The 12,683-nt window shown below is 54.1% G+C and overlaps 1 long non-coding RNA gene and 1 other non-coding gene across 2 annotated transcripts; both read right to left on the bottom strand.

Moving 5' to 3' along the window:
- Positions 1–1,070: 1,070 nt before the first annotated feature.
- LOC106728558 lies at positions 1,071–5,546 on the bottom strand. The gene is made up of 3 exons (XR_004312636.1): positions 4,940–5,546; positions 3,593–3,709; positions 1,071–3,209 (listed from the first exon to the last, which is right to left on the bottom strand). It is a non-coding gene; the product is annotated as an uncharacterized LOC106728558 (long non-coding RNA).
- A 3,850-nt stretch (positions 5,547–9,396) lies between these two features.
- On the bottom strand, positions 9,397–9,522 carry LOC116657703. The gene has a single exon (XR_004312899.1). It is a non-coding gene; the product is annotated as a small nucleolar RNA SNORA18 (small nucleolar RNA).
- Positions 9,523–12,683: the final 3,161 nt, after the last annotated feature.

Below are 12,683 nucleotides of genomic sequence, written 5' to 3'. Positions count from 1 at the left end.
ACCTCGGAGAAAGAGAGGAGGTGGGAGCTTTGGTTTTATCCTTCCTATCCTCCTAGTATGTGTCTACTTTAAAAAGAAATCATTTAATTGGGTCTTGTCGGTTTCTAAAATAAAACCAGGCAGGGGCTGCGTGCAGGCAGGGGCTGCGTGCAGGCAGGACCCCTTGCTGGCCGCCCTGCCTCTGGTCCAGACCCTGCGCCAGGCAGCTCCCAGCTGTGTGAGTCTGGGAGGCCCAGGGCCTTGTCAGTGCTCCAGCGGCAGGGGGGCTGGGGGACACCCTCTGCTCTGGAAAGCTCTTCCTGCTTAGAAAGAGGTTTGCTTTACTCCTTTTTTGGTCTTGGAAGCACCAAAAGGAGTGGTTAATAGGGAGCCACCTCGAGGTTTCAACAGAGTTGCAGCGTGGGCTCCGGGCTGCCGGGCCTTTGTTTGCAGAAAACGGGCTGGGGGTCCCACGGGGGCAGCTGCCCCCTTTTGCCTTTGCTGGGCCAGCCTCACGGACAGATTTGGCCCCGCAGCCGGGCAGCGCAGGGTGCATCAGGCTCCCCTCTCGGCCGAGCGGGGCTCCTGTGACTGCACAGGAGCGAGGTGGGCTTGGGTAGTGAGAGGCAGGTGACGAGGCACAGCTAAACAGGAAGGAGAGCGAGCCAGTCCGCTGGGCCTGGAAACCATGCCCACATAGATCCCACATCGGCTGGATGGTTCCTGGGGCTGCATTTGTCCCCGAGGTTGAATGGGGGGGTAATCAGAAGGTTGTCCTGGGGGTTCCCCTCCTCAGGCCCTAAGCCCCATCCTTTCATGCATCTGACGACTGCTGAGCGCCCCTCAGGGTGGGAGCATCCGTGCAAATTCAAGCCAGGAGCGTGGCAGCCTCCGTGGAGGCCGAGCTGGGCCCCGAGCATATCTGGGGTGCAGCGCAGAGGGGACATGATGACACGGCCAATGGCGATCTCACCAGAGCTCTGAAGTGTTAGACGACACGTTTTCAGAGGTGACAGAGCAACGGTCAGTGAGGGGAGTGCCTTGGTCAGCTCAGCTGCTGTAACAAAGATACCACAGATAGGGTGGCTTAGGCAACAGACGTTTATTTGTCACAGTCTGGAGGCTGGGAAGCCCAAATTCAAGGTGCCGGCTGATCAGACATCTGGCGTGGGCTGGCTTCCCAGTCTGCAGACAGCTGCCTTCCTGCGCTGTCCTCACGTGGCGGGGGTGGGGGCTGCTCCTGTGTTTCTATGTACAAGGGCACCAATCTCATCCGTGAGGGCCCCACCCTCACAGCCTGCTGCTCGCAAAGGCCCCACCTCCTGATACAATCACACGGGGGACACACAGACATGCAGTCCACAGCAGGGAGGAAGGCCGCCTGGCGTGAGACCTGGCCACGTGCCTCATAAGCCATGTGAACTCGTGCAACTGACAGGGCCTCTCTCCACTTCAGTGTCCTTGTCTGCAAAGTGGGCGGTGGTTATGGCTGAACTGCACCCCCTCCAAATTCATCTGTGGATGCCTGAACCACCGGTCCCTTGGAGTGTGACCCTATTTGGAGATGGGGCCTTTACAGAGGTGAGTAAGGTAAAGTGAAGTCACAACACGGTCCCTGATCCCATGCGACAGGTGTCCTTATGAGAAGAGGTGGTCAGGACACAGACACGCACAGAGGGACGACTGTGTGGGGACACGGGGAGAAGATGGCCATCTATCGGCCAAGGAGAGAGGCCTCAGGAAACCAACATTGATCTCAACCTTCCAGACCCCAGGACAGGGAGAAGACAAGTGTTTGTTGTTCCAGCCGCCCTGCCTGAGATATTTACTGTGGCCCCTGAGCTGCAGCAGGTGAGGACACCACCCTCCTCCCAGGGCAAGTTCTGCAGATTAAGTGACAGAAGAGCCACAGAGCAACTGCGGGTCCCATGTAGGGAGCCTCAAAGCGCTTCAGCCGTGAAAACACACCAGCTGCTGTGCCACACGTGCGGCCCCAGCCCAGTGGAGCTGCAGACAGGACCCAACGTCTCCTGTCCCTGTCCCCAACCCCCCTGGTGTACGGACCTGGCTAATGGCTTCACACAGCCGACCAATCAGGATGCAGGTCCAGCCCATCAGGTGTCTGAAAACCCAACTCAAGATGGCCTGAACATGTCCGCCCACACACCCGGGACCTGGATACAGGTGGAATTTCGGTGTGGCTTGACGCAGAGCTCCGGCTGCCTGGGCTGACGATGAGGCCGGCTCTGGCCTCCTCCCGTGGAGGCTGGAAGCCCAGCAGCTGCATCACCCCAGGCCGCCCACGGCTCACCCTCAGCCACAGCATCTGGAGAGAGAGGCCATCTCTTCTCATGGTGGCCTCTCAGAAGACAAGGAACGCTTCTCTCTATAAGCTCCGTGCTTCTCTGAATTGGGTCTTTCCTGAACGGCTCAGGGAATGGCAGACGGGGACTGACTTTGACTCCTGAATCATTCACTGGGGGGGGGGTCACCCTGTGTGGTGGAGACTCACCCAGGCCCACCCCCCTACCCCTTGACAGCTCTAGAACCAGTGAGGGCCACCTGCCACGGCCCACTGAAAGAGGCCATCCCACCAAATCCTAACACTTCCCCATGAGGCAGGGACCCCTGACCTCTCCGTTTTAAAGGCGAGGAAACAAGCTGGCAGACACAGGCAGGCAGGAAGCACTGGGGCCGAAAGGAAACCCCAGGCGCTGAACCTAGCCCTCAGCCTCGCACCCACTCCGCAGCGCAGCCAGGCCACGGGCGGGATGGCGAGGCGGCCGGAGGCAAGCACAGCGGCCCGAGCGCGGCGCCCGGCTGCTCCTGCTCCTTTTGCTGTCTTTGCGTTCCGACCCCCGCAGCCGTCAAAAACTGAGACGCGTAACACGTGTAGAGAAACGGGGCTAGAGCTGCAGAACAAACGAGCACACACCCAGCAGCTTAAAGCAACACACACTCACTGCCTCGGGGTCTGCAGGGCAGGCGTCCGGGCGCGGCTCAGCGGGTCCTCTGCTCAAGGTCCCGCGTGGCCACAGTCCAGGTGTCGGCCTGGTTTCTCCTGGGCTGTTGGTTGCCCTCAGGTCCCAGAGGCCTCTGCAGTCCCGGGCCAAGCGCCCCTCTCCAGGGGCTTTCACAACATGGCTGTTCCCTCCTGCGAGGCCAGCGGAAGAGTCTCTGTCTCCAGCCATCGCGGGATCCTGGGAGTGACAGGTGGGATGTCCATCACCCTTTAAAAGGGAGAGGATGACATCATATCCCTTTCACCAAATTCTGTTGGTTAGAAGCACATCACAGGCCCTGCCCACACTCAAGGGAGATGATGATACAGGGGTTCTCTGCCTCATTGGGGGGTCACCTTTGAGTGTGTCTGTCTAAGTGTAATCCAGGTTTAGAAAGGGAACACTGTCTACCCTCCCAGAAGCCTGGCTTCCCCACCCCCAGGTCCACTCAGAGGTGAGACCAGCATGGAGTTGTGTGCTTGATAACACAGATGTTACCAAAATTTAAATTACATAAACTTACAGTGAAATCAGTTCTATTAAAAACACACTCTCAAAACTCACTACTTCCTAATTACTTTACCATGACCTATGCTTTCGAGGTTATTTACGTCTGTTGTACCCATACGGTGGGAATGCTGTTCCCAACTCTGCATTCAAGACATTTCACATTGCTTCAGATGCCCAAGGTCGGCAGCTTGAAACTGGCCATCAGAGCAATAGTCACACTGGAAAATGAAAATGCTACAGTTTGGAGCTTGAAGGCCAAACCTGGCCCTTGCTCAAGCTAAGAATGGCTATTACATTTTTAACGGTTTGTAAAAAATAAAACAAAATGAAGAATATGTGCCAGAGACCATTTGTGTCTGGCAAATATGTATCTGGCCCTTTGTAGAAAACATTTACCAACCTCTAGTGTAGACTTAAGAAAGTAATGGAGTAGGGGTGGGTATAGTTCAGTGTAGAGTGTGTGCTTAGCATGCATGAGGTCCCAGGTTCAATCCCCAGTACTTCCATTAAAAAAAAAAAAAGAGCTAAAACAAAACAAAAAAATTAAAGTGAATGGTGAAGTTAAAAAAAAAAGTAACAGAAAAAATTCGCAATGGCTAAACTTAACATTGTGTCCAATCTTTAACCATTGTATTCTGCCACAAAATATTTGTTCAGTGTTGGAAAATGATCCAGTACAGCGAAGAAGTAGCTTACATCACTGATGAATGAAGATCTGTATCTTTTTGGTTCATTTCTTACTCATTAACGGAACATCAACCAATGTTCATATCACATTATACTTAGTGACAATAAATTTATCGAGAAAACAACTCAGTGGGTTGGGAAGCAACTCAATTTGATAGATTATGATTGAATTTTAGCCAGAGGTTGGCTCTGGATACAAGATTTCAGCAGAAATAATCAACAGCATTCTCAATATCTGAGGACATCTGAGAATCAACTGGGTCCAGGGGCTTTATGAGAAAGGCTGTTATGTGTTTTACCGTTTTCTGCAGGCGGTGCCGCACGAGCTTTACATTAGTAAAATGTGTAATAAGTTCATGTACTTATACATGCTCTCCTCCCCCAGCCAGCTGTTAAACAGACTATCACTCTGCCTTTAGGTAAGTCCTCCCTGATCCTTTACAATTCGGACACTTTTAGGTTTCCCCTTCCCTAAGTGTGACCCATCTACCTCAGGGCCTGCGGCACTGTCTGGCACATAGTAGGTATTTAAAAAATACTGACGTGGATAAACTTCTGAGAAACACTAATTTCACAAGCAATCCGTGGTGGCAATGCAACTGTGAGCTTTTAGAATGAAATGGCAGAAAAAGGGTCTGTCGGCTTTTTAATCTCTGTAAGCCCCCCCTCAAATCCTTTCAGACTTAACGGAATAAAGTCAAAGGACCACTCCCCCCCCCCGCAAATTTAAAAAAAAAAAAAGCGACAACCGTAATAACTACCATAGACTCAGTGCTTCGCATGGGCCCAACAGTGTTTTAGAGCAGGTGATATAATAAGAAACCGGAAACCACACTCCCCGAATATTCTAGTAATGCGTTAATTCTCCCTCCGTTCACTGGCGCGCTGAACATGCACTGAGCGTCTAACGCCGCGCCGGCCTTCCGGGAACCCAGTCTCAGGCCCGGGAGGGGGCAGCCGGCTGCAGAACCCCACCCCCGACCGGACCCCGCCGAGTCGCTCAGCGCGCATCAGGGTCCGGGGGCGGGGCTGGCCCCGGAGCCCCCGCCAGCCCGGCCGCGGGCCGCCCCACCCTCCCGGGACCCCGGGCGCGCGGACGCGCCGCCGTCACCGGGACGCAACCGACCCACGCCCGGCTCCCGCGCAGACCGGATGGCGCGTCGTGACGCGTTGTGCGCAGGCGCGACGTGCAGCGCGGCGCGCCTGGCCGCCGCTAGGGGGAGCGGGGGAGCCCCGGCCGGCGCGGTGGGGGAAGGGAGGCCGGGAGCCGGGACCCAACCACGTGCGCACCACGTGGCGCCCCCGGCAGCCCCCGACCGCGGTAGGACCGCCGGACCGGCCACACCGCGCAGTCTAGCCCACAGAGGCGCAGGGCTGGGTCTCCCCGCCGGAGCCCCCGTTGACCCCTGACCTCCGACCCCCCCACCCTTAAGGTTACCCCCTTGCCGGTAGCGGCGGTGTGTTTATAAACAGAACTCCCGGCGGAGCCGAAAACCCGGATAGCGGATTAACATTTCGAGGAACGGAGCCTTCCGTGTCATGCGCCTTTTGCGCATGCGCCCTTCGGCAAGCCGCGCGGGCCTCCTCCTGCGCTTGCGCAGTGGCGGCAGGGCGGCCGCTGCACCGGGCGGGGTCTTGCGGCCGGGAAGGGTGGCTGCGGCCCTGCCCCCGGCCCTTCCCGGCCCTACCTCCGCCCTTCCGGGCTGTGTGACCCCGGCAGGCCGCCTGGCTGCTCTGAGCCGGGGCCTCTCCTGCATAGTGGGGCCCACATGGGTGGTCGTGCAGGTGAAATACTGACCTTCCCTGGACGGTGCCCTCGGCCCGTAGTGCCCCCTGGGCAGTGTCCAGCTGGCGCTAGAGAGAGCCCTTAAGCCCCGCAGCCCCCGCGCTGCTGAGTGGGGGAGCAGCGCGTTGTACCCACGCGCAGTCGGGTACTATTCAGCCTTGAAAGGCCACAGAGTAAGTGCTGCTCTGTATAGTTTCCCGCAGTATAACATGTGCAGCTTATATGGCATGGGTGGGCCTGAAAGTCACTGCTCGAGTGACATAATCCGGACACTAATGACACCTCCTGTGCGACCCCACTTGCAGAGGTCCCTGGAATGGGCGGATTCAGAGAGACACAAAGTGCAAGGGTGGTCGTCAGGGCCAGGGGAGGGGAGTGGGCAGTTCTGATGGGGACACAGTCTCAGTTCCCGAAGATGCAAAAGTTCTGGAGATGGACGGTGACGGCGGCCGCACAACGGGAACGTGCTTGACGCCCCTGAACTGCGCAGTTAGAAATGGTTAAAGCGGCAAATTGTATGTGATGTGCATTTTACCACAATCCACGCCTCCCTACATCAGATGACAGTTTTGCCTGAAAATACCCTTCCTGTGTTTTAGAAGGCCTGGACTTCTCCCCCCCTGCCTGAGCCACCCCGAACCCCGGCAGCCTCAGCCAGGTGCTCTTCTCACCCGGAACACACCATCCTCATCATTTCTCCTTGCTGTTCTCTGTCAGAGATGCCTGTCCCTCTCATCTTTTCATGGCTTCCCAGGCTTCCCTTATGCCAGGTGTTACACACGGAGCAGGGGATACACAGGCGATCAAAGCAGGCAAGGGCTTTCCTCCCACAGACCTTGTATTCTGGCTGAAGGCAGAGTCAATAAACAAACAGAAAGGTATCAGATGGTGGTTAAGTGTGGCAAGAACCCCACGGCAGTGTGATGGCTGGGGTGGGAGGTCTGGTCGGTGGCGTGATGGGTGGGAGGGGTGGGAGGTCTGGTCCAGTCAGACGCTCTGAGGGCCGCCCTGAGGGCTGGCTGTTTGAGCTGAGACCCTACAAGATAGGGGACTCCCGTGGGAGACGCAGAGGGTGGCGGAGGGGAATTTCCTGGGAGAGGTAGGAGAGCTAGTGGAAAGCCCCCCAAGGCCAGGGTCATTCCAGTGTGTTCGAGGAACAGAAAAAAGACCAGGTGGCAGGAGCAGGTGAGCAAGGGAGAGGTTTTAGTGAAGTAGATCAGACAGAGAAAGACAAGCATTGCATGATATCACTTATATGTGGAATCTAAAAAACACAAATGAACTTAGTTACAAAACAGAAAGGCTCACAGATAGAAAACAAACTTACGATTACCAAAGGGGAGGGTGGGGGACACATTAGGAGTCTAGGATTAATATATACACAGTACTATATACAAAGTAAACAACAAGGTCTTACTATATAGCACAGGGAACTATATCCAATAGCTTGTAATAATCTTTTATGAAAAAGAATGAGAAAAAGAATATAAATGTATAACTGAGTCACTATGCTATATGCCAGAAACTAATACAACATTGAAAATCAACTATACTTCGATTTAAAAAAAAGAATTGAGGGCAGGGAGACAGGTGCTCCTATTACTAAAACCATGGAACAAATGACCCTCAGACTTACAAGCATAAAGCCACCATTTTATTTGGCTCACAATTTGATGGGTCAGGGGTTCGTCTATGGCTCAGCCAGGCAGTTCTTGTGGAGAGTCTCACGCAGTTACCATGAAATGTGCTGGGGGTGCGGCAGCTGAAGGCCAGACGGGACCAGACTCCCAGGTTGGCTGGCAGGTAGGAGATGCTGGCAGTCAGCAGGGAGCTCAGACGGGGCTGTCCTCGGAGCACCCACCTGCGGCTTCCTCAGCAGGTTGGTCCTGGGGAAGGGGGACTTCTCGCAAAGCAAGGTTCCCAGGTGAACCAGGTGAAGAGGACATGGCCTTTTAAGACATCCTAGAAAGTCACATCTTCTCACTTTTGTCATACTTTGTCAGTTGGAGCAATCAGAGACCTGCCCAGATTCAAGGAGAAGGGATGGAGGACCCCACCCCTCCCAAACGAGAAGAGTGGTAAAGATTTTTGGAGCCACATTTTAAAATCACAACACAGATGGAGAAAATGATGCTTCGCGGTGAAGTGACTTGCCCAGGGTTATGGGGCAGAGCAGGGTGGGACCAAGTTGATCCAGCCCCGTGGCCCACATCTTTCTTACCCCTCTCTCTGCTCCCGCCACGTGGAAGGGAGGCTTCAGGTTAGAGTCTCAAGACCCAGTTCTGGCTCAGACATCTTCTCAGAGAGGCCTTTGGGAACAATGCCTTCTTGGACTAGCACTCGGCCCTCTGGTTCAGGACCCTGTTTTAGTGCCTGCAGCCTTATCACAGTGTCGGGTAATGGTGTACTGTCAGTCTTGCCCACACCCAAGAGCATCCTTTGTTTCGTTCACAGCTGCCTTTGCAGCATTCAGCTGGGTCTCATCCGCAGGAAGCAATGAGGAACCCCTCGGGACGGGCCTTTGGGTTTAACACAGGGCTGGTTCAGCAGGTCACCCCGTGTTCCCATCTGCCACTTGCTGAGTGCCTGCGACACGCCGAACACATTATAGACATTCACGTCGTCCTCCCAGCAAGCCACAGGCCCATTTTACAGAATGGGAAGTAGAGGCTCCAGAAGGGAGAACTGTTTTCCCCCTGATGACAGCCCTCTCCCCCGTCCCCCAAACTTGTCAAGGATGAAAGAGGCAGTAAGTGGGAGGCGAGTGTGGGGTCCCACGGGGATGACTGTGACGAGTCCTTATTAAAACACGGTGCTTGTTAGCATCACATCTCATCTCTGAAAGGACAGGTGGGGACAGGTTGGCCACACCCTTTGGAGGCATCACCTTCCTCAGTGTCACCCGTGGTGGATTTTATTTTATTTTATTTTATTTTTAAGCGTAAAGGGTTTTTTTTTTTAATTGTGTAGCATAGGCAACATTATTTAAGTCAATCAGTTATTAAGACTTTCACATGTTCTGACTCCTTCCGCTGCCCCTCACCTTAGTTCTTCCAGTGTCTGAGTCGTCATCTTCAAGACAGCCCACTCAAAAAGAATTTTTGCTCAGTCAACAGTTGTCACGTCAACCAGTCCATAGTTCTTTTAGTTGGCCTTCTTGGATCTCCAGTGGAATGTGGACACACTTCACGAACTCTTCATCTGTAATCTCTGGGATCCAGTTTCCTCAAGCAGTTCACTTAAGGACTATTATCTGGGGTCAGGGAAGGTGGGTCTGCCTGGTTCTGGGTTTCAGAAGCCCTCTAAACATGCATTAAGTTCAAATCGGATTTACTCCCAAGCTTATCACAGCCCAGAACAGCACTGATCATCGGGACAGGCCAGTACCTAAGATTGAAAAGTCTGTTAGGTTTTTCACGGCTTCTTCCGCAGCTCTGTCTTGTAGCCCCCACAGATCTAACACGCAGCTCTGCGGGGGAGGAATCCACATGGTTACCCTGGGAGGCACTTCCAACTATGTCGCTCTACAGAGAAAGCCCCACCAGGAGAGACCTCAGCCCCACGGCGGATTTCAGAATGAAGACCCTTGGGGAGTAAAACTGCAGGGCGCCCACAGGTGGTCCCTCCCCGCCGCCCTGCAGGACGGTGAGGCCCAGCCGGGCCCATGGCTCTCGAGGGTCCAACAGAAGAAACCCCCCATCTCCCTCCCACACGCGACCGGCCCCCCCGTGGCAGCGCAGAGCCCCCAGACGCCGCCTGGACCTTGTAAGACACGCGGGGCCCACCGTGCACTTAGGGGATCGCAGACTCGGAGGCAGCGCTCCTGCCGCCGCAGGAGCGATCAGACTGTTAACGCCGCTGGTGACACTAGCTGACAGCAAGGGGAGACACCTTCACTGAAGCATCTGTTTTTAAAAACATAGCTTTCCTTCCCCCACGAAACTGTAATTTGTTCAGAATTTTTAAATCTTATTTTTGGCTCAGGGTCCTCTGGCTCTTCCTTACTCTCCCACATTTGGAGAAAATCCATGAACTCTTTCAATATCAAGATACAGCAGAGTGTGTGCTTAGCATGCATGAGGTCCTGGGTTCAAACCCCAGTACCTCCGTTAAATAGAAATAATAATAATAAATAAATAAATACCTAATTACATTCCAAAGAAACAAACACAGCTTAAATTGTTTTAAAAGATATAGATCTATTCTTGGAATATTATCCTTTCTTCTTCCTCTCCCCTCCCTGGTTTTAGACGTGTAGAAGTCCGTCACACACAAGCACACACGCGCGCGCCCACCCCAAGCACAGCGCCACGCGCCAGCCCAGGTGCCTGGTGCTCTGCACGGGCGCTGCTGACGACCTCGCGGTCGTAAGCGGGGTTTGCAACTGGACACGTGAGAACACACGACAGGTTTGGAGTTTGAACATCTAATGACACTGGAGAAGAGGTGACGACATTCCAGATGAAGCCTGAGGACCACTCTTGGTCTGTCCGGTGTTTCCTGGTCTGTGACGAGAAAGTACAGAGATTGGAAACAAGCATTTAGAAACTTCTTTACTAATTCGACATTTTAATGACATCCAAGAGTGGCTCCTGTCGCCCGTGGTGTCATCTACTTCACAGAACACGTTGGGAAGAAGACCGAAGGCCTGGCCTTTAGTGCATGTGGTTTGTGAAGGATTTGGAATGAAGAACTCACCTAAAATTCCCTGTACAGAACGTGAGCCCCACCTAGAAACGCAAGACAGTCAGCTGGGAAACGGCCATAGGAAGGGTGACGACACAGCGAATATTTAAAAAAAAAAAATCAACAGCAGCTCTGTACACAAATAACAGCTCCTTAGGAAACAGAAGACCCCTTCCGTAACAGAAGCTAAAATGAAAATAGCCAGGCACAAACTGAAAAGCGGGCAGAATCTTTATGATTTTGCTCCCCTTCAGAACTGGAAGACATAAGGAAGCTTCTTGAAGAAATGGAAGTGTTCCACCTGGTTAAGAAGGACCCTGACCACTTGGCAACAGTCCAAAAGGACAGCCAAGAAAGCCAAGGAGTGGTTCCAGAAACTCACGGCTTCTCGTGACACAGGAGAGCACGCCCGTCCCTCTTTGCCTCTCCTGGACGTTTCACGTAAGACGGACCCTCGCTGTTGTCCTTTCCAGTCTGGCTCCTGTAACTTAGCTGATCATGTTGTCAAAGTTCCTCCACATTGTATCATGCATCAATACCCCGTTCCTTTTTAAAGGCTGAGTAATTCCGTAATCAAATGTGGACGGACCTCGTTTGATTTATCCATTCATCGGCTGAGGGACACGTGGGTTGTGTCTCCCTTTTGGCTGCTGTGAGTTCCCATTTTCGATTCTTCTGAGAATGCACGCGGGAGTGGCACTGCTAGGTCACACGGTAGCTCCCTGTAACTTCTCCGGGAGCCGTCAGACTGTCATGGCCCTGCGCCAGCGGCGGCGCGCCCTCACGCGCCCTGGTCGGGCCGCGCTCACAGTGACGCCCACCCTAGCGGGCGGGACGCGGTGCCTCACTGTGGTTTTCTCCTGAATTCCCCTGCTGCTGAGTGAGGCTGAGTGCCTGTTCCTGTGTTTGTTGGCTATTTGTGTATCTTCCTTGGAGAAAACACTCCAGGAGCTATTACGAAAAATCTCGGCAAATTTTAATAAAGTATCAATAAAGTATTCTAACAGAAAGCAAAGCTCTCAGACTTCGCTTTACATGAGAATCATCTGGGAGCTTCAAAAATCCATGGCATGCAGGCTGCAGCCAATGCAGATTAAATCGGGGTCTTGAAAGATTCCCACATCTGTAATTTTTTAAAAGCTGGTTTCAAGGTGCTGCTGGGCTTGAGGACCAGGGTTCCAGAGCAGCGCAGCCCCGTCTTCACCACGGTGATGACTCACCGTGGGCCTGGTCCACTTGCAGACTCCGACCCAGGAAGTCTGGGGTGGGCCTCAGACGCCACGTGTTTAACAAGCTCCCAGGTGATGCCGATGCCGCGCAGAGGAGGACAGCATCCTGAGCAGCGAGCGCTCCTCTGGGCGATGCTCATGTCGAGGCTGCTGGTCCCTGGACCACATTTTGAATATCCGGGATCAGACCAGCTGCACCAGCATCTGGGATGTGCTAGAAATGCAGACTCCCAGGCCCCTCCCCAGCCACCGCCACGGAATCTGCATCTTCCCTGATCCCAGGTGCTTGCCAGACACATTTACCCCGGGGACAAGCGCTGGTCTGAGGCGCTTCCTGCCTTGGCCTCGTGGTCTGGCCAGCTCATGGCGTAGGGGACGGGCGGCGGGTGTCAACACTTGCACAGCAAAGGGAGAATGACAATGAGTGGATGCTTCTCTAGTGCTCTGACCTTTCTCAGATCAAAAGCTCTGATTATGACGGTGATTCTGTGGTTCTGGCTGAGTTTGCCGCACCTTTGATCATCCTGGAGCGCCCCGGTGCCCTGGAGATGGCAGTGCAGGACGGGAATTGAACGGGACTGAGCTGAGAAAACCCGCAGCAGCTCCTCCCTGACTTCTCACCAACGGTCTGGCTGTAACTGCCAGAACTGGCCTGGGGCTCTCCCAGGGGGCCTCCCCTGACCTCTGGCTTCCTGGATAAATGGGGCGTGTGAGTCAGCCCCACACCCCGCCCTGCGCCATCCTCCAGCAGGACGGCTTGGACGGACACTGGGGGGAAGTTTCACTTTGATTGGCTAGAGCCGG

Source organism: Camelus ferus, chromosome 18 (genome assembly GCF_009834535.1).
Source record: "Camelus ferus isolate YT-003-E chromosome 18, BCGSAC_Cfer_1.0, whole genome shotgun sequence".
NCBI lineage: Eukaryota > Metazoa > Chordata > Mammalia > Artiodactyla > Camelidae > Camelus > Camelus ferus.
The sequence above is the reverse complement of the archived record's forward strand: the minus strand, read 5'-3'. Positions and strand labels throughout refer to the sequence as shown.